The sequence below is a fragment of the Chelonoidis abingdonii genome, chromosome 10 (assembly GCF_003597395.2).
Source record: "Chelonoidis abingdonii isolate Lonesome George chromosome 10, CheloAbing_2.0, whole genome shotgun sequence".
Lineage (NCBI taxonomy): Eukaryota > Metazoa > Chordata > Testudines > Testudinidae > Chelonoidis > Chelonoidis abingdonii.
Window position 1 is genome coordinate 38824045 of NC_133778.1, and position 27318 is coordinate 38851362.

Sequence of the window (27318 nt, forward strand, 5' to 3'; positions counted from 1 at the left end):
GGGCAAAAAACATTGCTGCTGATGCTTCTGGGTACAGCCTCACCCCCCCCTCTGTGAAAGCAGCAGCAGCCAACCGTTTTGCGCCTTTTTTCCTGGGTGAACTGTGCAGACACCATTCCATGGCAAGCATGGACCCTACTAAGCTCAAGACAGCAATCATGGACTTTTTAAACACCTCGCGCATTTTCATGCAGTCAATGCTGAACCGGGACCTGCAAAGCCAGGTGAGGAGGCGGTGGCTACGGCAGAGCGGCGACGAGAGTGATGAGGACATGGACACAGAATTCTCTCAAACTGCGGGCCCCTGCGCTTTGGAGTTCCTGCTGGTAATGAGGCAGGTTCTAGCCATTGAACGCCTATTTTGGGCCAGGGAAACAAGCACAGACTGGTGGGACCGCATAGTGTTGCAGGTGTGGGACGATTCCCAGTGACTGCAAAACTTTCGCATGCATAAGGGCACTTTCATGGGACTTTGTGGCTTGCTTTCCCCTGCCCTGAAGCGCCATAATACCAAGATGAGAGCAGCCCTCACAGTTGAGAAGCGAGTGGCAATAGCCCTCTGGAAGCTTGCAATGCCAGACAGCTACCGGTCTGTCGGGAATCAATTTGGAGTGGGAAAATCTACTGTGGGGGCTGCTGTGATGCAAGTAGCCAAAGCAATCACTAAGCTGGTGCTACGAAAGGTGGTGACTCTGGGAAATGTGCAGGTCATAGTGGATGGCTTTGCTGCAATGGGATTCCCTAACTGTGGGGGGGCGATAGATGGAACCCATATCCCTATCTTGGCCCCGGAGCACCAGGGCACCCACTACATAAACTGCAAGGGGTACTTTTCAATGGTGCTGCAAGCACTGGTGGATCACAAGGGACGTTTCACCAACATCCACGTGGGATGGCCAGGAAGGGTTCATGACGCTCGTGTCTTCAGAAGCACTAATCTGTTTAAACGGCTGCAGCAAGGGAATTACTTCCCAGAACAGAAAATAACAGTTGGGGATGTTGAAATGCCTGTAGTTGTCCTGGGGGACCCAGCCTACCCCTTGATGCCCTGCCTCATGAAGCCAGGCAACCGGGACAGTAGTCAGGAGCTGTTCAACTACAGACTGAGCGAGTGCAGAATGGTGGTAGACTGTTCATTTTGCCGTTTAAAGGTGCGCTGGCGCACATTACTGACTCACTCAGACCTCTGCCAAACCAATGTCCCCTTTGTTATTGCTGCTTGCTTTGTGCTCCACAATCTCTGTGAGAGTAATGGGGAGATCTTTATGGCGGGGTGGGAGGCTGAGGCAAATCACCTGGCCGCTGATTACGCACAGCCAGACACCAGGGCAATTAGAAGAGCACGCCAGGAAGCGCTGCGCATTAGAGAAGCTTTGAAAACCAGTTTCATCACTGGCCAGGGTACAGTGTGACTGTTGTGTTTGTTTCTCCTTGATGAAACCGCCCCCCGCCCTTGATTGACTCATTCCCTGTAAGCCACCTCCCCACCCCACCTCCTTGGATCACAGCTTGCTTTCTAAGGAAATAGTCACTCTCATTTAAAAATCATGTATTCTTTATTACTTACTTATAAAAAGAGGGAGAGAACTGACAAGGTAACCCAGGTGGGGTTTGGGAGGATGATAGGAGGGGAAGGAAAAGGCCACTAAAAAAAATTTCATAATAATGAGAGCCTTTTGGTTGGGCTGTCCACTGGGGTGGAATGGGCGGGTGCACGGAGCCTTCCCCCACGAGTTCTTACTTGTCTGGCGGGTGAGGAGGCTAAGGAACATGGTGAGGGGGAGGGTGGTTATACAGGGGCTGCAGCGGCACTCTGTGATCCTACTGCCATTCCTGAAGCTCCTCTATATGCTGGAGCATGTCAGTTTGATCATGCAGCAGCCCCAGAATTGCATCCTGCCACCGCTGATCTTCCTGCTGCCACCTCTCATCTCGAGCATCTCTCCTGTCCTCACGCTGGTCCCTTCTGGCATCTTTCTTGTACTTTGCTACCACATCCTTCCACTCATTCAGATGAGCTCTTTCATTGTGGGTCACTTCCATGATTTCCGAAAACATTTCTTCTTGCGTCTTTTTTTCCGCCGCCTTATCTGCGATAGCCTTCGGGACGGAGTAGGGAGGCTTGAAAAATTTGCAGCTGCATGAGGGAGGGAAAAAAGGGAGAGAAGTATTTTAAAAGATACATTTTAGAGAACAACAGTTATACTCTTTCACGGTGAACACCACTATTCACCTTACATAGCACACGTGTTTTCACTACAAGGTGGCACTTTGCATCTTAATAGTGAGTGCCTGCGGCTTTGATGTTACAGATCACAGACGCAGATCCGGGCAGCAGAATTTGGATTGCATGTGGCTTTGATAAGCCATTGTCTTTTGTCTTCTGCAGCCTTCATCTATCCAGCGCCCTCCTTTCCCAAATAGCACGCAAAGCCCATTGAGTGCTGCTGCTTTCCTGTTAACGTGCAGCAGCAGAAACCACCCCGTGGCTGGTATCATGGAAGATCACTGCTAAACACCCCCCTTTACCCCCCCACCGTGTGGCTGGTAGCAGGGAAGATCCCTGCTAAACACTCCCCTCCCTCCTCCTTCCCCCAAATATGTGGCTGGCAGCAGGGAAGATCCCTGCTAGCCAAACACGGAAAAGCTCAGTGCCAATCGCTCCCCCTTCCCCCGCTTGGCTACCTGCAGGGAAAGATTTCTTTTAAGCCACAGGCAAACAGCCCAGTAGGAATGGCCATCTCTGTCCTCTTACTTAAAGTCCTGAATTTCAACCAGGTTACCATGAACGATATCACTCTCCTGAGGATAACACAGCGAGATAAAGAACGGATGTTGCTTGAATCCCAGCAATCCAACCAGGACCATATGCAGCTAGGCTTTGTCATGCCAATGATACCAGATTACTTGCTACAGGCACGGCGTCGGTCAAGTGTGCCTACGCATGGAGAGACAGAATAAAGCAGCGCTGCCCAGAAACTTCTGCCAAGGCTTTGGAGTACACTCCGGAAGAGCTCATGGAGATGTCCCTGGAGGATTTCTCGCCCATCTCCAGACATTTTTTTTAACAGACTTTTCCAGTAACTGTACGTGGCCACGAATGCATCCCGAAGTCCTCAGGGGGCAAATTAATCATGTATAAAAGCGCTGTGGCTTTGTAACCGAGTCTATATCTACCAAGGGACAGAGCTCAGCGGTAGTCCTTCCATGCTCATTGTGTTTGCGGATAGTAGCTTGGGAAGGTTGGAGGGTAAATTCCGTCAGAGGAGAAAAGAGCTCCTGGCTGTTTGGGGAGAACGGAGTGCAAGTGTGCCTCTTGCAAGCTGGACTCCTCGCTCGTTCCTCCTCATCTTCCCCATCCAGCGAGAACCTCAGCCTGGCTGAGATTATCACCCGCACCTGCTAATCCACGGACAGGTGTTTGGGGTAGTGGTGGCGGACAGCCCTAGAATGCGATGGCAGCCTCAGCGTAGAATGGATGTTTTGGCGCCTGGCCGCCGGACTTATCGCGTTGATTCTGTGGGTTTTCTGGTAGGCTTGTCTGAGCTCCTTAACTTTCACATGGCACTGTACTGAGTCCCTGGTGTGGCCTCTCTGCATCATGGCCTTGGAAATTTTTTCAAATGTTTTTTCATTTCATCTTTTGGAATGGAGTTCTCTTAGCATGGACTCCTCTCCCCATACAGCGATCAGATCCAGTACCTCCCGTGCGGTCCATGCTGGAGCTCTTTTTCGATTCTCAGGAGACTGCATTGCTACCTGTGCTGATGAGCTCTGCATGTCACCTGTGCTGGTGAGCTCTCCATACTGGCCAAACAGGAAATGAAATTCAAAAGTTTGCGGGGCTTTTCTTGTCTACCTGGCCAGTGCATCCGAGTTTAGATGGCTTTCCAGAGCAGTCACAATGGTGCGCTGTGGGATAGCTCTCGGAGGCCAATACTGTCAAATTGCAGCCACACTAACCCTAATCCAACATGGCAATACCAATTTCAGCACTACTCCCCTTGTCGGGGAGCAGTACAGAAATCGGTTTTAAGAGCCCTTTATATCAATCTAAAGGGCTTCATTGTGTGGACGGATGCAGCGTAAAATCGGTTTAACGCTGCTAAATTCGGTATAAACGCGTAGTGTAGACCAGGCCTAGGTCTCTGTGCAATCTCCGTTTCTATAGAGGACTTAATGGGAAATAGAAATCGTTTGGTTGTGGTGGTGGGGTACTTGAGACTTTTTTTTGAAAAGTCCGTATGTTGATAAAAATAGTAAGTAACCCAGACTACTTCATAATGGTTTCATCTTTAAGTTCATGCAAGTTTAGGGAGCTGTAAGTGACTAAAAAGATGAATGGCTTAAGATTCACTGAGTGATACTGCAAATACAACTACTGAAATACCAAAGGAGTGAAGGATACGCAGACCTTTGCCCATTACATCAAGAAAATGATAAAGTTAGAAAGGGGGGGATTCCTGTGCTATATTTTTCAAGTCCTGCTCCAAAAGGGGTAACCAGCCTATTAGTATAGGTGCCAGGAAACTTGCTTTTGTGACATCTTACCAAGCATACCTACATTCACTGGACCATAGAAAGATCAATCCTGTCTGAAAACCACCCATTACCTAAGACACCTAATTTATATTAAGCTCAGTAAAAGGCACTGTCTGGCCCCCAACCGTCACTTCCAATGATAAAGAGGATGTTTTACACTATATGTGACACTTAATCAAAACCGATATTCTTTAACAAACCCTTAACCTTTAGCACGCAGAAGTCACCTGAGGCCAAGGGACAAGACACAGATCCAGCTCAGGGTGGCATATCCTTTGATTAAGATGATACAGATTTCCCATTTTTACAAGGGTTACGATTCTGGATATATCCCTTTTTGATTTGTCAGCATTAAATTTCTGTAGCGGTTCAAGCCAAAGAGAGACCACAACTAGTTCTATCTTCAACTGTATATTAGGAGATAATTTCTCAAAATCCTCTACAGTAATGATTCTCAGATCTGATCTTTCTGTAAGCAAGTTTTTCTGGGAACCTGGATTTAAACTATGGCACAAACCTTGCTTGTATCTTGGTCCTTTCTGAAGGAGGAGTATCTAAATACACTTATTCTACAAGCCCTGGAACAGATCTTTTTTCTTTCCTCAGGTCTTTTTCAGAGAGACAAATCTTCAAGTGAGTTCTTTCACCCTCCCTTGGATTTCTGGGGCAGGAGGTTTTACTTATCAAGTATACAGTACTTTAGACAAGTGTAGCAAACTTCAGGGGGTTAGACAAATTTTACTATCTACAGTATATTGGAATTCTCCTCCGTACAGTCCACTTTACTCCAGTGTGGTATTTTGTACATTTTTAGATAACCCATTTGTTCTAGGTTTTGTAGCTATCCAATCTGGGGAGGTGAAAGACTCAGATCTTCACTGATGTAGGGAAAAGTTTTTTCTGCTTTATCCATCAAAGATATTAACTCAGATTACCTTTACCCATCTTTGTAAAGCGCTTAAAAATCTACAGATTAGAAGTGCTAGATAAGTACTAATTATCCTCACGAGTGTTGGGAGAAAAATGAAATGTATGCCCTATTTTTTGGGGGGTGGGGGGGTGCTTCTCTGTGATGTATAAAGAAAGGTGTGGGGGGGGAGTGTTGGTTTGTTTTTTTTTTTGTTTTTTTTTTACATTCAGCATATTTTAAACAATAGAAATGTAAGCCTTGTCTTCTCTGTCAGACTCTGTGGATAACAGGAGAATTGGTAAAAATCATAGATGCCAAGAAAGTGAACCTCATTAATTGTGATTTTTATTCAGACTGTTCAAAAAAAAATGTCTTTGTGTTTGCGAACACCTGTGTCACCAATACACTTAGGCCAAAAGCTCTTTCTGTTAAGGATTCATTCCGCTTCCCTTGTCATTTCCATTAGGAACTCATCCAAGAAGTCCTGTATTAAAACAGGAGAGAGAAGACTTAACATGCCAAGATATACCAAGAAAAAAAAAAAAAGACAAGCAGGTAACAATGTATTTAAAATCTTTTGGGCTTTCTTTATACATAATAAAGAACAAAAAGGAAGAAAAGCCATTTTTTTCTTCATGCAAGTTATTTTTGAGTGAGGGGTGAGAGAACTTCAATTGTAAATGGAGACCTGTAATCATGTTAAATTATCTTCTGTTTAGTGAATGCAAAGCCGACAAGCAAAAGTCTGGAGGTCTGGTTCTAGTTTATGACATATAAGATACGTTAAAAAAATCCGTCTTTTCTTCTCCATCTTCTTCTAGTTTTTAAAACTTCAGTATTAAGCAGAAGCATTCACAAGGGGACAAAGATTCCTGCTGTTTACCATCAAATACCCACCTATCTAGAATTCTTAATCAGAGAATTAAATGAACACTAAAATCTTTAAATTTAGCAAAATCTCAAGTTGTTATCAGGGCACTCTGCTGGAAACAGTCTTTCACTTAACATTTTGCAGAATTGAAGCTTAAGGAACCATGTTATTTCCTGAATCAAAAACATCAAAGTTTGTTTTAACTAAATATGTCCTTTGTTTGGTTTTTCCTTTTTTCTTCCAGATTGAATCTATAATTTATTTTCTCTGGGACTTGGATTTGCTGCACTGCAAAATACTTCAACACTCATACATTAATAGTGAATAAATCAAAGTAATCAGCCCCTTTAGAATACATGGAGGGGGAGCAGTAGTGGGCAGGTTTTCACTGGTCCTGAAGCCACCTTTGATAACAAGTATGTTTTGGTGTTTTACATGACAGGAAGAAGAGACAGCCTCCTGTATCATTGTCTAATTATTACATTGACTATTATTTTCTTGCCATGCAGTAAGAATTGAAAAGGGCTCTAATCTCAAAGTCTTCCATTTGTGAAGTGTTTAACAGCATATTTTAAATGCAAATGCTTTTATGCATGCTTTTTTCCTTTAGGATTTTGTGGGAAAGAAAAATGCACATAATGAAGAAGTTAGTAGAGGAAGTAGAACTTGGTGCAATGTAGTCCAGATTTCATCTGAAACACAGCTTAGTGTAAGTGGGAAGCTGGTCGCAAAGCACCAGGCAAACCCAAGTGCATCCAAGAAAGACTGCAGTCCACAGCATTAGAAGGCTGCCTAGTACCGTCTTATGGTTACGGAATGTTAACAAGGAGACTTTTGTAGCACAGAAGGGATTTATTCCCAATATGTTGTAGAGAGTTAATTAAGATCAATGCTTTTTCCTACTGGACTCATCTGAACTATCTTTACTGATAACAAATGTCTGAGATTTATTTCAAAAATGACACATCCCCCCTCAGTATCTATGTCAATATTTTTTAAATTTAAAGAACTTTATGTGACGTATCAATACAATTCCTATTAAACTGCATCAACCTAAGAGCAAATATTTGTTTAAAAGAGGCTTCTGAATGTGAAATGTGCTGAATGTGCCTCTCCCCAGCCTCTGAAATACTAAACAGCCCTTTTCCCAGAGCTGGGGGAGAGAGAAGCCCAAGATTCTGCTCCAAACATCCCACAAACTGTGGGGAAGCCAATATCCAGGCAGCTCATGCCTATCAACCCTTTTAAACTAAAAACTACTTCAGAAGTTTGTATTCTCAGGCATGGAACACAAAGCTCATTTTGCCCATAGTTTATGCATTTGGTTTACTGTTCATTATGTCTTGGTGACTAAACACATTTATTCTCAAACTACATGGGAGGGTATTTAATGCTTCAGATTTAAAGCTTTCTTTAGCAGAACTTTGGCTCCACAGTTCACAGGAAAAACATGCCTCTAGGGGGCTGAAGGGCTGGATGAAAGTATTTACAGCTCTCTCCAGGTTGACTTTACATGTGGGGTCAGTTAAAAGCTGCAGAGTCCCATGGCAAGGTGCCAGTTCTGTGTTTTGTTTTAAATTGAAAGCTTTTAAGGGGACTGGTCAGTGGTTTTTAAGACCAAGAATTGACCCCCTTCTTAAAATTATGTGATGAGGGGAAGTCTTTTTGCTTTCACTACATAAAAATAAACAAACATACCCCAAACAGACCACTCTGTAGCTTTGTGCTCCCTCTACTGACTCAGCGGCTGCAGCTCAGTAAAACAGTATTCCCAGAATTTAACTAATCTGTAGATCAGCATAGGTCTTTACAAACAGCAGACACTGGAGGAGTTGAAGTTGTTTTGTTAAATATAAAACCACCAACCCAATTTCAGCTCCATTCAAACACAAGAATAAAGAAAGATGTATTCACTTTCACCATTTTAAGACAGTGCCCCAAGCAATGGCAAATAAATACTAAAGGATATAACAATGTATCTCATCCTCTTTGGTGACACAGTCACTAGAGATTGTACCACCTTTAGTTGTGCTGATTTAACCTTCTTTGAAAGAGGTAGGAGCTCAGATTCTCCAGCTTTAAGTGAGAACAAAATTAGTTCCCTCCTGTAACTTCATGCTCCTGCAAGTCTGTGGTGAGCTGTTGCCTGTTGACAAATATAAAGTGCCTACCACAGTTCTGAGTGCTGTGACTATAATAATAAGAGCTGAAGACCCAGACTTATGGACTGGCAGGGACATTTCCAGATCTGAACATTTCCAGATCTGCCAGACTTACTTAATATAGCCTGATACGTCCTTTGTGCCCAGAGCCTGGTCAGCACTGGCAAAAACAGGAGCTCTAATTCACATCTGTGCAGCTCCCCCAGGAACTTTCAACCTGGAGGATTTTTTTCAGTGGTTATCATTCTGTTGGTCTAAGCACTGTTTCATATCCACTGGTGCTAGCACTGGCATTTCTACCACCATATTGTTTAGACCAGCTCCAAGCAGACTAGCCTTAGATACGGCTTTTAAAATGTTTGTTTATTTTTAGGCTAAATCAATAGCTGAGTAACAAAGCAGTTGGAATGATCACATCATTGTTTGACAATGGGGCATCTGTAGGAAAAGGCAATTGGAACTAGTGTTCCCTTTCTCTTCACTGACTTTTGACATGAGATGGAGCTTATGGCCTTTCCTCTCTACTGCAGTAACTCTCAGCCTACAGGGATACACGAAAATTTAACTGTTTGCTGCTTTGCAGGCACAAAAACAGAAAAATCATGTTATCAGACACTAAGGAATTGAAAGTGTCTTTTAATCATTCTGGCCATTGGAATAGAATACAGAGAAAAGGCATCACTTTAGGCAACATTATGGTACAGTATTGGCATCTCCTGTGCTGAACTGCTGACAAATATTAATAGCTAAAACTCAATTAAATATTAGCCTGGGCAGCGAACATGAGCTTATAATAACTGCAGGCTTCCTGGAAACTTTTTAAATGGCTAGAATGACATGCTTATTAAAAACTAGAACAATGTACAGTTAGATCTCAGCTGCCTATTTTCTGAAAAATAAATTGAATAAACAACCAGTTATGGCCACTGCAATTAGGCTCCAGTGTACGCTGCTGACAACTTTGAGAAATTTCAGCGATGAAGATATCAAATGTCATAAGTTGTTAGAGACTAACAGAAAAATAAAACAGGAAATTCTGTATGACCTTTAAAGGTTTGTCACAGGCCCATTTTAATTTTACAAATGAAAGCCAAAGTCAGTTTATGGACTGTTGTTAATTCTTTACACCAGGACAACAAAACTTTATTCCCCTTCCCTGTCAGATGGAATGAAAATAATGGTTACAACGAAGTGTAACAATAAATCACAATGGATGGTGTTGAAGGGAGGTATATGGTGGGTTACCTGAGGGATCAGATTTCAGATGAGTTTTATTTAACACTGTCATTAATAATCTGCGAGACGGTGCACAGTAACAAGATAATACTAAACTGAGATAAGTTATGAACACTAGTGAAAATAGAGAAATAATGCAAATGGACTGAAAGATGTTAGAAAGATGAGCAGACAATATCAATGAGATTTAACTTGGAAAAATACAAGCAATGCCTGGCAATAATAATCTAGAATGCAGATTGAGATTGAGACCTGGGAAACATCAGTGCTGAAGAAGACCTAGAGGTGAGAGTGGACAACAAATTAGACATAACTTTGTAAGTGTGCTAGGGCTTAAATACATAACATCATGAAACAGGAGGCTTTGGTGCAACTGTACCTGGAACATTCCCTTCAGTTCAATATACTAAATTACCAGTGAGATATAGTATTGACAAACTGAAGAGTACAGAGAAGGTCAAGCAAAATGATTAGGAGCAGGAATGAGTTATTTATAATGAAAGATTAACACAGGTAAATATGCATAGCTTGGCTAAGCAAGCATGACCCAGACTTGTAAAGGTACTTGTGTGTTGCTCCACTCAGCGTTGCAAGCCCTAAGTGACTTACCCAGCTAAGTCACATTTTTCAAAAGTGACTGAGGCACTTAGGCACCTAAGTCCCTTGGGACTTAGCTGTTTAAGGGTCCTGCTACGCTTTGAGCTAGAGAGGAAATTGCTCGTTTTAGGAGACTTACCCATGCTAGCTCTGATTGTGCCAGCATGCTAAAAATAGAAATGTAGCCTAGCATCTTGGATGGGTACTCAAGGCTGCTAACCCCTCCCACCACCCCAGCTACACTCTATTTTTATGTCTTCTAGAGCTGCAATTTACACTTCCTCTTCAAAATGTAAACATATCCTAAGTAACTTAGGCCTTGCAATGCTGAGCAGCACAACACCTAAATACCTTAAAAAATGGGCAATGAGCCTACAGCTATTTGAAGGGTGTAAATAGAAGGAGAGAGGGGATTCCTTTAGTATGTGATATGGATGCACCAACAGGGTAGCAAAATGAGATTAGAAATTATAGCAAATTATAGCTAAGAGTAAATATATTTAAATATTGTGAGTTCTTTCCTTTTGATCTCTGCCCTAGACCTTTTCTCTCTACGTTTTATCAGTATTGATACCACTGAAGGGGGCAATGGTGAGAGCACTAGTATACACAAGGCTCTAGTGGGTGCTAGTGTCATCTAACTTTGCACTACATGATAAAACCCTAACATCACCAATGCCTTGGCTATGTTAGCACTCCTTTCAGCCTCTTGGCAAGGCTGGAGCTACTGCTGGTGTTGGTTATGGTGTGACATATAAGTTTAGGCCTCTTGTAGACACTGCCCAAGAGTAATTCTAGTTATTAGTTTAATTGGCCCAGGTCATCCACACCCCACCCACAGGAGGTAATACTGAGGGAGAAAAGCTCAGCAAGCCTCCTCTGGTGGACATCTCTCATTGTCCCCTTTGTGGGGTGGGAGTTGCTTACTCCCACCATGGAAAAAGCTACAGGGCCTGTCCCCAAATCTGAAGGCTCTACAGGAAGCCAAGGCCTCTGTACTAGCTCTGGCCTCCAGTATTTCCTGTTGCAAGGGTGGTTCAGGTGATGGGGGAAACCTACGTGATTAAAAGAAGATTGCCTGGGGCTATATTATCTTCTCCAAGAGGTATCTATGGGGCTGGATGATATGTGTTTCCTCCGACCCTGCTCTCTCCCCACTAGCAGGGATGCTGGATCAGCAGGGAGGTCTCTGAGGGCTCTTGAATTAGGGTGACCCAGATGTCCTGATTTTAAAGGGACAGTCCCAATTTTGGGGGCTTTTGCTTATAAAGGCACCTATTACCCCCCACCCCCATCCCAATTTTTCACACTTGCCCTCTGGTCACCCTATCTGGAAGAGATAGGAGATAGTGCCCAGGAGGTGGGTCTGAGGAAAGCCTCTCCCTATACAGATCTCGAGGGGATGATCCAGGGCATTGTATTCAAAGGAAGGAGTAAAGTGGTGTCTGTTACATGCATATGGGTGGAGATACTTAAGCACACCGTTATTGAAAGTGATGAATTTTGTACAGCACATATGCAAATCCCTTTGTTAGGGTTGGCTAATGGCCCTTAGCCAGCATACAGAGATTTATGTAACTGTATACCAATACAAAAACAAAACCATGAGCCAATCAGCATTCAGAGATTTGCAAAACTGAGAAATAAGTGTATTGTTATGGGTCAGTAATTGTATAACATCCTTGTGTGCTGATTGGCTGAGACAATACAATGTCAGTATAATTTAGAGTTATTAAATGGATTTGGAAAATCCTAAATAGTGGTTATTAAGCCATTGACTTATTTTGACATGTTTTGTATATTAATCCATGTTGTCATTTGTAGCTGCGATGAAGTTACTGTGTATAAAAAGGTGTTCCAAACGCAGTGGTAAGTAACGTTATTTACCAAGTCATGTGAGCTTTATGACCACTCACACCAAGAATGCTTGACCATTTTGTAATACTTATTTTAAACCAAGACTAGAACATTAATAAAATGAGTGAGAATTAATCAGGGTCAGGAACTGTTTTTCTTTTTCATAGTCACAAAACCATTCTGTGCAATGCCATCGGTGTCTATTGCGTATGGCTGAGCTACAGACAATCCTCCCTCACCTATCCAGAAATAAATGAAAGACAGCAATAATTAAAATAACAATTGTGTTATTTTACTCTCAGGTGCAATATCTGCCATGTCCCCATGAACAATTCCTGGTTCAGAAAGGATGCAAACATATTTATGTCACACCATAGAATTAATTTGCTAAATACTCCTATTGCATATCTGGCAATGTGTAGACAACTACTTGAACAGGCACAAAGAGGACAGGAATGGAACTCTTCTATCTGATCACCTGGCTGTTTTAAGGGCACTTGCAAAGGATTTTTTTTTAAATTGGGCTTATGCCTTTTTTATTTTTATGATAGATAAAGAGAACAATGAAGATTATTTAAAACAGGTTTTTTTCCTGCTTGTTTTTTTTTAAATCTTAGAAATATCAGGAGTCTCAGCTTTGGTGTTCCTTGCTTTTCCTAAAGAACTTTGTAGGGTCTGGGGATGAATATTGTTAGCTCTGAGGCTACAGCACATCAGGCTGGTTTGGTTGTTAGCTTGCTATATTACATAATGTGTTTTCTTCATTGGTTTGATTATATTATTTTCTTGAGTTTTGTTAATGCTGAATTCCAGTATATGTTATTCATAACATTTATAATAGTTGGCTGTAATGCAAGGAATCTACAGGCCTGTACCCTGTATGATTAGCTAGAGTAAGTTAGTATGAGTATTTGTAACCTTTGACATAGATAAATGGCCTACCCCTTTTGACTTTGGGGAGCTGAATGGGGAACTGAACAGAGAACTGAATATGTTTACCATGGGTCTGGAACAGACTGGTAACTGCAGGGGTACTCCGCAGAACATGGAAGTCATAAGTTAAGCCAACGATAATGGGTTTTGGGGATGAGATAATTGATATTAATACATATGAATGTAGGTCATAATATGTTAACCTATAGAGTACGTCTACCTGGAGATTTATCTGGGTGAGGAAATAATATTTGGGCATGGTAGGTTGGGCCTTGGTTAAGGCAGTACCAGGACCCTATAAGAGGGCAAACAACCATGCAGAGCGGTCGCTCCTTCCTATCTTCTATCAAGCTATCGGCTTAGCTTTTCAATATAGCTTAGCTACTCAACACTCTAACCTAATCTCTACCAACTTGGGAAGCCTGAACCATTGAATTTATTGAGTATGGCAGAGACAAGGCTGTTCCTCTGTCTCCCACTACAAGGTCTTCAGGGAAGGGTGTAAGTATGCTAGTTTAAGTAGCCTTTTAGAATAGGAATGTTACCACCAGCGGCCATAGAATTGTATTTCTTCTTTGTGACTCTGTGTTTTATATCTTTGATGATTCTTTCTTTCATTTTAATAAGGATCTTAACAATTTTGTATTGTTCTCAGTAGAAGTGTCCTTGACACACAACCTGAGAGTCCTTTCATGGCATTGAACTCTCTCTGTTCTCTAACCCTGTAGCCAATGATGAGCTGCCAAAATCTTAACAACGGGTTCCCTACTGGGTCTTTGGCAGCACTTTGGTGGTGGGTCCTTCACTTGCTCTGGGTCTTCAGCAGCACTTCAGCGGTCGGTCCTTCAGTGCTGCCGAAGACCCAAAGCGAGTGAAGGACCCACCGCCGAAGACTTGGAGCACCACTCGCTGAGTACAAGCCCCACATGTTTTTTTATGTTTTGTTTTGTTTTTTTTAAGTCATCCCTGCCAGGGCCCTGTTGAAATGGGGCCCCTCACTTCCTAAAGCTGGCCCTGCACAACGGGGTTGCAAAATTGTATCGGGGGCTCTCTCCTTTCCTTTGTTCTGTTCCACCCCTTTATATATCTTTTGCATAAGATGGGAATCTTTTGTCCCTCTGGGTTTCCACCCCCCATCACTGGAAAAGCAGCAGGTTAAAGGTGGATTCCAGTTCATGTGACATGATCACATGTCACTGTAAGACCCCAAGCCTTCATTCTTCCCAGCATGACTCACAGGAAAGCCTGCCTGAAAACAGAGCCCCAGTCAATTGTCCTGGTTGATGGGAGCCATTAAGATTCCAAACCACCATTAATACCCACACTTTGCATAATTACAATAGGTCCTCAGAGTTCTATTTCATATTTCTAGTCCCAGATACAAGAGTGATACCTTTATACAAATAGGATGACCACACTCAGTAGATTATAAGCTTTGTAACGATAACTTACAAGACACCTTTTGCATAAAGCATATTCCAGTTGCATTATATTCACTCATTAGCATATTTTTATAAAACCATATAGACTGCAACGTCACATCACTCTATTATTAATGGCATGTTTTTATTCCCCATCCTCTGTTAAGACACTGCTTTTGAAAGAGATCTTTCACTGGGAATGACTTGTTCCAACAACTAATAATATAGAAACAACTATAGAACAGCCATGAAGTTCAGTGTCTTGAGTAATAGCATTACACGTTTGCTGGGGTTAACAATATACCCTTGGATGCATCCTGGCCTGGGTAAACCTGCACTTGTATAAAAGCCTCCTGTTCATGGTTCTCCTGGAGACAGGAATCCTGAACAAGGTGGTTTGCATGGTGCACTCATTTGCATGTCAGTAATAACCAGGATGCTTTTCCAGGTATTTCACAGCTCCAAGACCAATTCAAAGACTTTCCTGTTTGTGTGTTCTAAAGCTCTTTTTCTGTGGTTTAGCAAATAACATAAAATTAAATAGCAGCAGAGGCAGCACTAGCCACTTAGAAATGTAAGTTAGATGTAATCAGTCACATCATAATACATCCTAATTACTCAGGTGAATGCCTTGCCCCATTGATTGCACTGTCCCAAAAACAGCAATATTGTTTCAGCATTCCAGCACTGACTAGGCATTTGCATGGATCAAACATTTCTGGATTCTGTTATTTATCTCATTTTCTATCAGTGGCAGGTTCCTGTGATGCTTCAAGTAATCTCACATGGTCTTAAAGTGTCTTCCTGCTTGCTACAGGAGCTTGGTTCTAGGTGGGATTGGTCTCTGTCACAGCATGAGTTGCTTGCATTATCCTGATCCCTTGTCAGGAGGGCTCATACTCAGTAGGCTCACTCACTTCTCTCTTCACAAATGGATTCTTTAAGCTTTTATAAGCACAGTCTGTGAAAGTCTCTTTCTGTGAGCAATTACTCACACAGTTGAGATGATCCTACCAATGAACTGAGTGGAACAGTGTCTCTCTCCTTTTTGGTGTGGCTTTGACTCTGGTAATTTGTGCAGTTTCAAGGTTTATGCAAACTCTTCATGAGGTTTCTACACAAGCATTTTTATCATGAAAACCATTACGTCTATATACATTTTCTGTGGAAATCTGCCAGATGCATGTATTTCAATAGCCTGTCTCACCGAATACCAAGGTTTATTTGAAAATCAGGAAGAAGGTCTGTTGATTTTATGTTGTGCGATGACAGCAGGCACTTCCTCAAGCTGGACCCTATGACTTTCTATGCTGACTTAGTACGTGGGTAAGAAGTTGGAGGAAGGAGGTGATATATTGAGACACTTTATTTCTTCTTAGTATTTTTTTATTTATCCAGAAAGCTTTTCCCTCCCTCACATTTTTATTAATGGTCATCAGTGTTTCAACAGGAAGAGGGTAGTGTTTCTTTTCATCTCAAATTGCTCTCTAACTTGCTTATCAGCTTCATAGCAAAAAGACATGTTTTCCCATTAGGATCCCCTGTAAAATGGTCCTAATGTGTGACCATGGATTTTGCACATATGGAGTTAGTAAACAGTAGAAAGAGCAACAGGCTAATTTTCTATAATGAAACCAAAAGCACAAGTATACCTTTCAATGCTTAGGAATGAATTATATTTCAGAACAATGCTGTTTTATTTATATTCCCATCCAGACATCCTGTGCTGTCATTAGGGTGACCAGATGACAAAGATGAAATATCGGGATGTGTGTGTGGGGGGGAAGCCGGAGCATCTGCCGCCGCACCTCCCCCCCCGCCGCCAGAAGCTGGACTGGAGCAATTTGCAGGGTGAGTGCTGGGGGCCACCCCCTCCCTCCAGGCTTGCGCTGCCATACAGCTGAGCAGCGCAAGCCCGGGAGGGAGGAGGAATGTGGCGTGCTTGAGGAGGGGGCGGGGATTTGGGGAGGGATCCAATGGGGGAAGAAGGGGGCGTGGCTGGGGGAGGCAGGGGCGAGACAACGGTTGGGACGCGGGACAAACAAGCAAATATCGGGACAGTCTGGTCACCCTAGCTGTCATTGTCACGGCACAGAAAGAGAGCTAGAGAAATCTGCAGCTGTGTCTAGACAGGGTGGATGGGTCCTGAGTAGGGAAATGGGGCTCAGGCAGGGGATGAAGGGAGAAGTTTAAAGCTCTACAGGAACGGGTGAGTGAGGAAGGAAGCAATGTTGGGAAATGGAGGCTCACAGACAGGCAGGTAGCCTGTGATAAAATGAAACATAGTGTATGTAATGCCACCACCCTTAGTGGCCAATGTTAAACAAAATCAGCACTTGGGAGCAATTACTACAGGGTGATCTCTAAGTGTATATCTACATAGCAGAAAGTATCCTCGCTCCCAAGCCTGTGGCAACAAATCTCAGAGCCTAGGTCAACTGATTTGGGCTTGTGGGGCCTCAAATAGACGTGTGGATGTTCGGGCTCAGGCTCAGCAAGGGCCTTGGAGCTTGGGTTCCAGCCAGAGCATCTACATTACTATTTTTAGCCCTGCAAGCCCAACTGAGTTGACTCAGGCTCTGAGAATCACTGTTGCAGAGCATTTTTTATTGCTGTGTAGATGTACACTGAGATACTACAGCATTCTCCTATATATGTAAGGTTCTTTTGCGGCCCCCATTACCACAGCATCTGTGCACCCGGCAGTCTTTACTATAGTCAGCCTCACAGGTAGGGTAGAAAACTGCTATTATGCTGATTTGACAGGTAGAGAAGTGAGACGTTGAAAGACTAAGTGTCTTGCCCAAGGTCTCACAGGATGGTTATAGCCAAGTACGGAATTGAACTCAGGTCTCCTGGATCTCAGGCTACCATGCTAACCGCTGGGCCTCACTTCCTTTATACTTAAAAAAAAAAAAAAAAAAAAAAAAAAAAGGAAATAACATCACCAATGCATAGGCCACTGTGTGAAAACCATTGGGATTTTTTTTAATGGTGACCATGATGTTGGCTATATAATTTCCAAATAATTTCCACCTTTATTGTGGTTCTGAGGATTCTAGGGCTCTAATCCTGCAGTTAGGTCTGTGAAAGCCTCATGGATCCAATTGCAGAATCAAAGACCAAACATCAAATATCCTGATACAGTTGTTGAGGCTCAGTCCCATTAATATTGACCAGTACAGCAATATGCCTGCTCAGAGTGGACACTATGAATCTGAAACAGATGCGAATGAATTGGAGATTTTATTAGTGACAGAAAAGGAGACAAATATATACAGCAGTCATTATATCAATACGAATGTACAATCATTTATGTGCCTATTTCTCAGATTAAATTATGAAAAATATAAATACAATATCACACGAGAAGCAAAACACATGTGAACAGTATGAGATCCTATTATTTCTCCAGTAAAGAGAATTTTCATAACTCATTCATAGTCCATTGAATAAATGCTAAGACTCACTGCTGGCTGTTAATTATCCTCTACAAAGATCTGGTTATTGTGTTCAGTCTGAGTAAAGGAACAGTTGTTATTGTACTGTACATAGAAAGAATGGTACCTGAGAGTGAAGAGAGGAAACATGCCTGTGCAGAATTTTAACAAGGAGAGCTTTGTTGCAGGGGACTCATAGGTTAGGATTTTGACATCCCATGCTTCAGAAAACTAAGGTTTTTTAAAATTTGTCTGTCTAGCCATATATTTATGGATGGCAAATCTCTGATTATGGGTGGAATCTCTCTATATTATAGGGACATTTTTGACAAAAATCACTCGTTATTGTTAAAAGGCACAACTAAGATTACTATGACTAAGGGTATGGCTACACTTGGTAATGTGCGGCGCTGGGAGTTACAGCTGTGTTTGTACAGCTGTGTAGGGACAGCGCTGCAGTGTGGCCACACTTGCAGCATTTGCAGCGCTGTTGGGAGTGGTGCATTGTGGGCAGCTATCCCCCAGAGCACCTCGTCCCATTTTGGCGCTGTGGGTTGTGGGAAGGGGATGGAAGGGTGCGGGTCATTCCACTTCCTGTCCCAGATGCCCCGTGGTGCATCGCTTACACATCCCAGCAGTTTGGTGCCATTGTGAGTCTGCAGCGCGATTTCTGTTAGAATGGAGCCCGGAGCTGCTGAGGACTTTGCTGATGAATGTCGCCAGCACATCATGTTTGGCAGTTGAGGTATTCCTTCAGCTCCAAAGTGACAGTGAGGAGTCTGACGATGATATAATTCGCCTGAGGCACAATGATGTGACACTAAATTGCTTGTGGCAGTAACGGACGTGCTCAGCACCGTGGAACGCCGCCCTTTGGGCTCGGGAAACAAGCACTGAGTGGTGGATCACATCGTCCTGCAAGTCTGGGATGACGAGCAGTGGCTGCAGAACTTTAGGATGAGAAAAGCCACTTTCATGGGGACTGTGTGCTTGAGCTCGCCCCACCCTGCGGCGCAAGGCCGAGATTGAGAGCTGCCCTGTCAGTGGAGAAGCGGGTGTGGCTATTGCAGTCTGGAAGATGGCAACTCCAGACAGCTACCGATCGGTGAACCAGTTTGGAGTGGGAAAGTCGACCGTTGGAATAGTGTTGATGCAAGTTTGCAGGGCCATTAATCGCATCCTGCTAAGAAGAACCATGACTCTGGGGAATGTGCAGGACATTTTCTGGATGGCTTTGCACAAATGGGTTTCCCTAACTGTGGAGGGGCGATAGATGGGACGCATATTCCTTTCTTGGCACCCCCACCTGGCAATCGAGTACATTAATCGGAAGGGGTATTTCTCTATGGTTCTCCAGGCTGTTCCTTGTGGATCACCGTGGCGTTTCACTGACATTTACACAGGATGGCCTGGAAAAGGTGCATGATGCACGCATCTTTTCTGGAACAGTGGCCTGTTCAGGAAGCTGCAGGCGGGACTTTTTTCCAGACCGGAAGATCACAGTAGGGGCCCCCAGGCGTCGAAAATGCCCATTGTGATCCTTGGAGACCCCGCTTACCTCCGTTAATGCCTTGGCTCATGAAACCGTATACAGGGAAGCTTGACAGGAGCAAGGAATGGTTCAACTACAGGCTGAGCCGGTGCAGAATGACTGTGGAGTGTGCTTTTGGCCGTTTAAAAGGGCTGCTGGAGGTGTTTTATGGGAAGCTAGACTTGGGGGGAAAGCAGCAGCATCCCCGCGGTTATATCCGCGTGCTGTACCTCCATAATTTTGTGAAGGGAAGGGTGATAAAACATTCAGTGAGGAATGACCTCCGAGGTTCAACACCTGGAGGCTGAATTTGCACAGCACCTAGAGAGCAGGGCTACTAGAGGGCCCAGCACAGGGCTTCAAGGATTAGGGTGCCTTAAGGAGCAATTTGAGGCTGAAAGCCAACAGTAATGTTTGGTGCCTTGCACAGGAGTGAAGTGCAGTGGTTACAAGAATGATTTGTAGTGCCTGTTTTTCCCTTGGGGTACAGTATGTTTCACTTTCTGCAATAATAAAAACTGTTTTAAAAGCCAAGAAATCCTTTATTAAAAATACAGCACATAAAAGGGCAGGGGGGGAGGGTGCTGAACTGTACAGTCAGAAGTTTGAATATGTCCTGCCTGGAGTGCTGTGCAATGCCCGCTGCACTTCAGGATTAATATGCTGCATGGTGATGGGGGTTGAGTGCATAGGGTAAGGGTCGTAGTTCTCAGGGCTGGTAGGTGAACGTACAGGTGTTGGGGGCAGCTGGTAGTGCTAAGAACCAGGATGATGGAGAAGGGGGTTTTGAGCAAACAGTGGGGCACAAGGGAGAGAGCTTTGGGATGGGGTGGGGGGGGGGTTAGCATGGTAGTGATCTGCCTGCATGGCTACCAGTGACTGCATACAGTCCATTTGGCGCACCAGGAGGCTTATCGGCTGCTTTGTGCTTTTCTTGGTAGCCAATTCCTTTCTCCTGCTTTGTGTTTCCCTCCACTGATGCATTTTCTCTCTCCAGTCCTGCAGCCTCTTATTCTCTCTGGCATACCGATTCATAACTGCTTTCACCAAATCTTCTTTGCTTTTCTTTAGTTTTCTCCTCAAGTTATGTAGTCTCACATCTGTACGTGTTAGGGCCGGAGGATTCAAGGGCATTTAAAAAAAACAGAAATAGAAACATTTATTACAGAGGCTGCATTGTTTATAATCACAGTGAAGGAGTTTGTAGACTATTTGTAGCATCATTTACACATAGCAAACATAGCACAGAGAGGCCACAGCAGCGAAGACATGGTGAGTAATGGGAAATGAGTGATTAATGAATCCATGTTTCTACCACGACTCACCTGCGACGGGGAGCTGCTTGAGTCAAGGCTCACTGGGGTTTCTGTGCATTGGGGAAAGCAGAGAGCAGCTGGGGGAAGTGCACTGAACAGTATCCCTACATTTTCCACAGGATTTTATCCTGCCAGATATATCACTGCTCCGGGTCACCTGGGAAGAGCAGGAAGGTCTTCTACAGCAATGTGGATTCCGCCCTGGTCCATATGCAGCTTGCCTGTATGCAGCAATGATCCCCCCACCCCTCATGGCACAGTGGCGCGGACACGTTAGCCTGACTGGGACAAGGACCACAGTGGCTTTTCCTATAAACTTGTGCAAGTGCACTGCCCACGCTTTGGCTGAAACTTTTGAAGAGATTACTGAGGCCAATTACCATGACATGATAGACCACATCAATGCGCTATTCTGCATCTAGGCATGCATGCATGCAGGCAGCCATAACACCCCCCCCCCCAAAAAACATTTCCCTCCTTAAAATAAAAGCTGCTTACCGGGAACACACTCCTCTGCTTCTTCTTCACCAACAAGTTCCAGCTGCTGCGACTGGCTAGCTTCCTCCTGGCTTGAGAAGAGCTCCTGGCTGCATGCCTCCTGGGACTCCACCTCAGTAGCCTCACTCTCAGTTTCCTCCTCACCCTCCCCCTCCTCTCCCAGCTCTGAACTGTCCATCGTGGTCCTCGGATTGGCTGGATCGCATCCAGCTCATTGTAAATACAGCAGGTCATGGGTGCAGCATCTGAGCGGCGGTTTCCCTCACGGGCTTTGCAATAGGCACTCCGCAGCTCCTTTACTTTAACCCTGCGCTGCAGCGTGTCCCGTTCATGGCTCCTTTGCAGCATGGACTTTGATATCTGGCCATAGGTATCATAATTTCTACAGCTGGAGCGCAGCTGTGACTGCACAGCTTCCTCACCCCAAACACTGATGAGGTCCTGCAGCTCGCAAGTGCTCCATGCAGGGGCTCATTTGGGGCGTGGAGGCAGGTCAGTGATTGATTGATTGATTGCACTCCACACCTGGCTGAGCAAACAGGAAGGGGATTTTTAAAATTCCCGGGGCATTTAAAGGGCGGGTCACCTGAGCCCAGGGCAGTGGAGTGTGAAACGATGAGCAGAGTGGCTGAAAAGGTGTGCTGGGATACCTCCTAATACCCTGGAGGCCAATAACAGTGCTTTTGTGTCCACACCTGATGAGCAGCGCTGCATCACCAGGGCTGGAATCGCTACACCCCAAGCAGACCAGGTGTACAGCCAGCGCTGCAGCCAGGGAGTTGCAGCGCTGGCTGTGCTTTCCAAGTGTGTACACAGAGTGAGTTGCAGTGCTGTAACCCCATCACCAGCACTGCAACTCTCCAGTGTAGCCAAGCCCTAAAAGAGATTAGAGAAAAGAAACCCATTCCTCTCTCTCTTCAGTTTGTCTATGAACATTTGACAGCTCTTTTGTTTTCCTTGTACAGTTAGGTAGGGTCTTGTCCTACAACTGGATTAGGGCAGGTGTACACTCAAATCCATATGATCCTATCATCTGATTGGGGCTCTGCATATGGTGTGTAGATTTGACTGCAAGACTGGGAACCTAGTCCTCAATTAAGCTGTGATCCTGCCTGCAGAGCAATCTGCCTGAGCAAATAAAGTTGCAGGATTAGGGTTTTAGTTAAGACCTTCTCCTGCACTATTCCAACCCATGGACTTCAGTGGGTCAATTCCCAGTAGCAAAGTTAAACATATACATACATCTTTGTAGGACTGGAGCTTTAATCAATGGGAATTTTAACAATAATTTAATTTGATGTAAGAGCCAAACCTTATACCTCCATTTATGAAAACATTCCTACTCTGCACAACACCCTGCTTAACTTTAAGCAAGTGCTTAATTTTGTAAGTAGGGGCTTAAGTTCCACTGAAGTCAAAGGGAATTAAGTTTATGCACATGCTTAAAGTTAACCATGTATTACATGTTTTCTTGAATCAGGGTCTTAGTTTTCCAAACAGCAACAAAGTAAAGAAAATATTCTGAAAAAAGGAACATGCAATTGTTGCAATAAACCAGCAGGGAATTTATTATATCTACTATATGCAAAGAGATCACGTTACTCTTCCATTTGATTAGCATTAAAATCATTTTTATATTAAGAATCTTTAAAAGAACTTGAGTTAACTAATGCAAATGTTACATGTTCCACTCTAGTGATATATTTGTACAGGGAAATCAGGGAATTTTCTGAAGTAGCTTTTCCCATCTGTAAGCTAAAGCTGAGCAAAATATTCAGAGCAAAATATTTTTAAATTGAAATTAGCTTTATTTATTTTTGAGATTGCAAAATTGGAGCAGTTTTATTACATCTTTCAACAACATTTTTTGCATTAACATTTTTTGCTGCAAAAATGGACACCATTCACATTAATTTTTCTAATTTTAAACTACGTTGCTTGGTTATCTCTGGTCTCAGGTCACATTATATTGGTTTTGGTTTCCTGACTGGCTGAGTTTACCCTCTGTGGTCAGGATTAGTAGAAGCCATTTTGAGTCATATTATCTGAGGGAGTGGATGCATTTTGAGAGTTCTCGCTTAACCAGTAATTTAAAAAAACTGGTGGTGACAATAGAATAATTCTGTGTATTGCTCCCAGATACAGTAAGTGTGTGTAGGGAGGGGTCTGGTCCTCCCCATCACTATAGGGAACCAAAGACCTGGCTGATGTCCCACTAAAGGGCAGAGCAGACCACCACCACTAGTCTTTTTCCACAAGAAGGCAACTGTAGGTATGTGTGACGAGGAGGTCAGAGAATGTCCTGTTGCAGGTCCTCTTGGGTCAAAGGAAATATATGGGGAAGCTGGGATCTGAATCTTCTAGTTTGGGCCTATCTCCACTTGTCTCTGTGTATTTATTTGTAAAGACATAACTAAAAGCAGTGCTTTCCAATTATTTTTAAAGTAGAATTCCATTTTAGGAGGGAGAAAGGAGGGTGCCCTCCAACTGTGATCCTACAAAACCAAACCGAAAACTTACTAGGAAAGCTTATATAACCATTCCGTCTATTGACCCTAACCAGGCAGCCTGTACATAAAACGTACTTCACTATCCTCTCTATCTGCATTTCACATTTCCTTTGCATTGTTGTAAATAGCAGCACACTACAACAGTGGAAAGTGTGCCAGGTGCTTACCTTTCTCAGACTCCTGGGACTTGTGCACAAGGTTTAGCCACTGGACAAAGTAATAGCTGGGGTCATTTTTAAAGATCATTTATTCTTGTCTAGCGGAAGAACTATATTTTTTCTGATAGCAGCACCCATAGGGTTCAGTTGGATTAGGACCCCATTGTGCTGGGCGCTCTACTGACCAGGTTTAAGTGACAGTCTGTGCCCTGAAGAGCTTGAAGTGAATGGTTTTCCCTGCCACCTGAGTAAGAGAGGCGGGGTATGACTTAGTTCAGGAAAAGGTGTCATTTCAGGGTCAGATTTTCTTACGTGGTGCAACTACTTTCCATTTCAACAGGCCCGTAGAGGATCAGGCCAACGTAAGGGTGACATTCTCTTGGTCTAGAGGCCTTTATGTCACTCCCACTCACTGCTGTCTGTATATTGGGGGGTGAGGGGACATGTGACTAGAGGAAAGAGGGCATGAGGCCGCACAATCCTTGGCTGTGATTTTGACCTATTGACTCTGTTTGTAGCAAAGTTAGAACAGTGCTCAGGTGTCTAGCTCCAAGTGGGAGTCAAACCCAGCGGAGAGGCAGCACCAGGAGTGTGAGGGAGTGCAAAGGTGAGGTTTAAGTGTGCACATTCACACCCCTCCCCCCCATGTGTTCTATACGAATAAACCTCACTCCAGAGTCTGCCCTGGTAAACCTTGATCTTGCACCACTTTGTGCCGTGAAATATTCCACTCATTCTCCCATAACTTCATATAAAAAAGCAATGATCACAAATATTAATGTTAACAAAATCAGCCCCCCTAAATCAATTAAAAATCAAGCCCCTCCCTCCATTTCCCTTTGTCTTTCTGTCTTCTGTCCTGCAGCTTCCTTCTCCTTTGTCCTCTGCGGGGACATCTTCCCTACCAGCCCACACAAGCATTCTGTCCTTTCCTGCCTATCTCACTAATATAATATATCAAAATGTCAGTGGGAATGACAGCAACAAAATACAGAATAAAGAAAGTGAGACAAAGGAGAAGTAAAACTTCTGTAAATACCAGCCAGAGCTGGGGAGGAGGAAAAAACACAGAATGGGAAAACAATGAAAGAACTTTGGGAAAGAATTTGGTAAATAGGAAGACATAAAAAAAGAATCAAATATTGTTCTGGCAGCTTTGTGACGTACTGAGATGGCTGTCTGATAAATCTCTGTGATCGGTCATCCCACACAGGTCCAATTAAACCTAACTCTTTTATTTATGGAACCGTGTTATCTCATTTTAGTTAAACACAAATGACTTTCTCTTGTAGACTTGAATTAGTAACCTAGTATAGCAGTAATACACCATTGAGTGAAGAGGAGGGCATTTGACACTCTAAGGATATGTCTACATTTGAGCTGGGAGGTATGATTCCCAGCTTGCATAGACAGACGACATTAGCTCTGGTGGAGCTCGTGTGTTCGAAATAGCAGGGTAGGGGGGTAGCATGGGTGGTGGCTTGGGCTAGCTGTTTGAGTATGTAGCAGGGGGTCTGGGCAGATCCCTACCCTAAAAGAGGGTTTTGTTGGAATTGGTGTAGACTCTGGAAGACAGTAGTGCATTAGTTCAAATTCAGAATCTTCATCATAACTGTAGGGGCTAGAAACGTGTTCATTAATGAAAGCCTAAGTGTTCTGATGGAGCAGAGAAGTGCCAGCAGGGCACACCGCTAAGGACAGACTAAGCGCACCCCCTGTTTTTGCTCTCACATTATGGTTGTAACTGTGCTAGCAACCGCACAGTTTAAGATGGGTATTGCTGTGTGCCCCTGGCAGGTATGCGGGGGTTCGTTATTAACCCTGTTCTAACAGCATTGTAGAAGCATGTTCTAGACTAGTAGAGATAGGGGAATGCATAGCAGTTTGGTTAGCCTGTTTCCCAGGGAGGGAAAAAATCCCTACGTTCTCTCGCCAGGGAAACATAGTTTGTGTTCAGAGAGAGACCAACTGGGATTACTAATTACTTCTATTCTGGCTGTGCCCTAGACTGTGCTAAGTACTTTCCAACTATAGAGGAAGATACAGTCTTTGTCTTTTGAACACACAATCTGTGGAACTGGACTCTAAGTATGTTTCAACCAGACATAGTGTAGCTCCTGCCCAGACAGCCCCCACTTAGTGTAGGCTAAGCCAGGCATGTGATCTGGACTTAGCCGACACCGCAATGGCTAGGGGTAGGTGGGCAGGAGCTACATTATTGATGTGGGGAGTAGGCTTGATCTTTCCCCTGTACAGAGAGCTGGTTGGCAGATCTCATCTGGGCCAGATACTGCAGTTCTTCACTGGTTTCTTCCAGGCTCCCTGATAATTAGCTGGAACTATAATTTGCCAGCTCCATACATCCCAATGAACACCTGTTTAGAGGAAGTAGGAATGAAGCTGGAGTGGCTGCAGTAGCTGTGAGACACAGATCAAGACTAGAAAGATTCTGGTGAACCCTTCTCCGTGATGGGATTGGAGATAGAACTAAGAGGTCACAATGACCGTGAAGGAGGGGAAGCATTAGACATTTGCAGACCATGGGTATGTTACAGCAGAAGTAGCACAATTCTTCATACAGATGAGCATAGTCCCCACTGAGCTGAAACAGGCTCCCACCCCAGTCAGCCTCCCCCTGGAGGAAGAGACCTGACAGATTAAGATGATTCACCCATTTCTAATCACATAAGGGAGGAAATAGGTTCATTTCATCTCCCCTGGGATAGCAAAGAGAGACTAGTAAGGGAGTGGGGAAACTTGGGAAATAATTGTGTGTGTGGGGGAAGGATCTGACAAGGGAGAGGAGAGAACTTGAGCTGAGTGGAAGGAGGAAATGAAGGTGCTTGTGAGAGGAAGGATTTGAATAACTTACTTTTTTACATAAGAGACTGAAGAAAAGAGCCAGCCAAGCATATAACCATGGAACAACATGTAGTGAAGGAAGGGAATAAAAAACAAGGGAGACTAGCCCTTAGTCCTCAGCTGTGCCTGGTATGGTATGCGCTGGGTGCATCTGAAGGGGAGAAGCCTCAGAGCTCATCTGGCTAACTCTGAGCCCAAGGGGCCAGGGTGCCTGGAAGGGAAGAGTGAGAGCTGGTCACTCTCTCTCCTGCCCCTAACACTATCTCTGTGATGAGGATGGTGTGGATTCTCCTGCCATGGGAGGGGAGCATCTTTGACCACCACCCGCCTTTTCTTTATGGCTAGATAGGGGTCTTGAAACTGTTTTCTGTTGTCCAGGGTCATGGCATGGAAATATTAACCACTGCTCTATGCAAAGAGAATTCCTAGCTGGGAAGATCTGCCAGCTTTCCATCCTCCTTGTACAACGTGAGT

At 43.9% G+C, this 27318-nt stretch overlaps 1 long non-coding RNA gene across 1 annotated transcript in view; it reads right to left on the reverse strand.

Moving 5' to 3' along the window:
* LOC142047401 (uncharacterized) overlaps positions 1-27318 on the reverse strand; it is a 48858-nt gene continuing 21540 nt past the window's right edge. The window contains exons 2-3 of the long non-coding RNA XR_012656643.1: positions 1568-2137; positions 1-624 (exon numbers count right to left, since the gene is read on the reverse strand). This is a non-coding gene — a long non-coding RNA (uncharacterized LOC142047401). The remainder of the gene's footprint in view (positions 625-1567; positions 2138-27318) is intronic.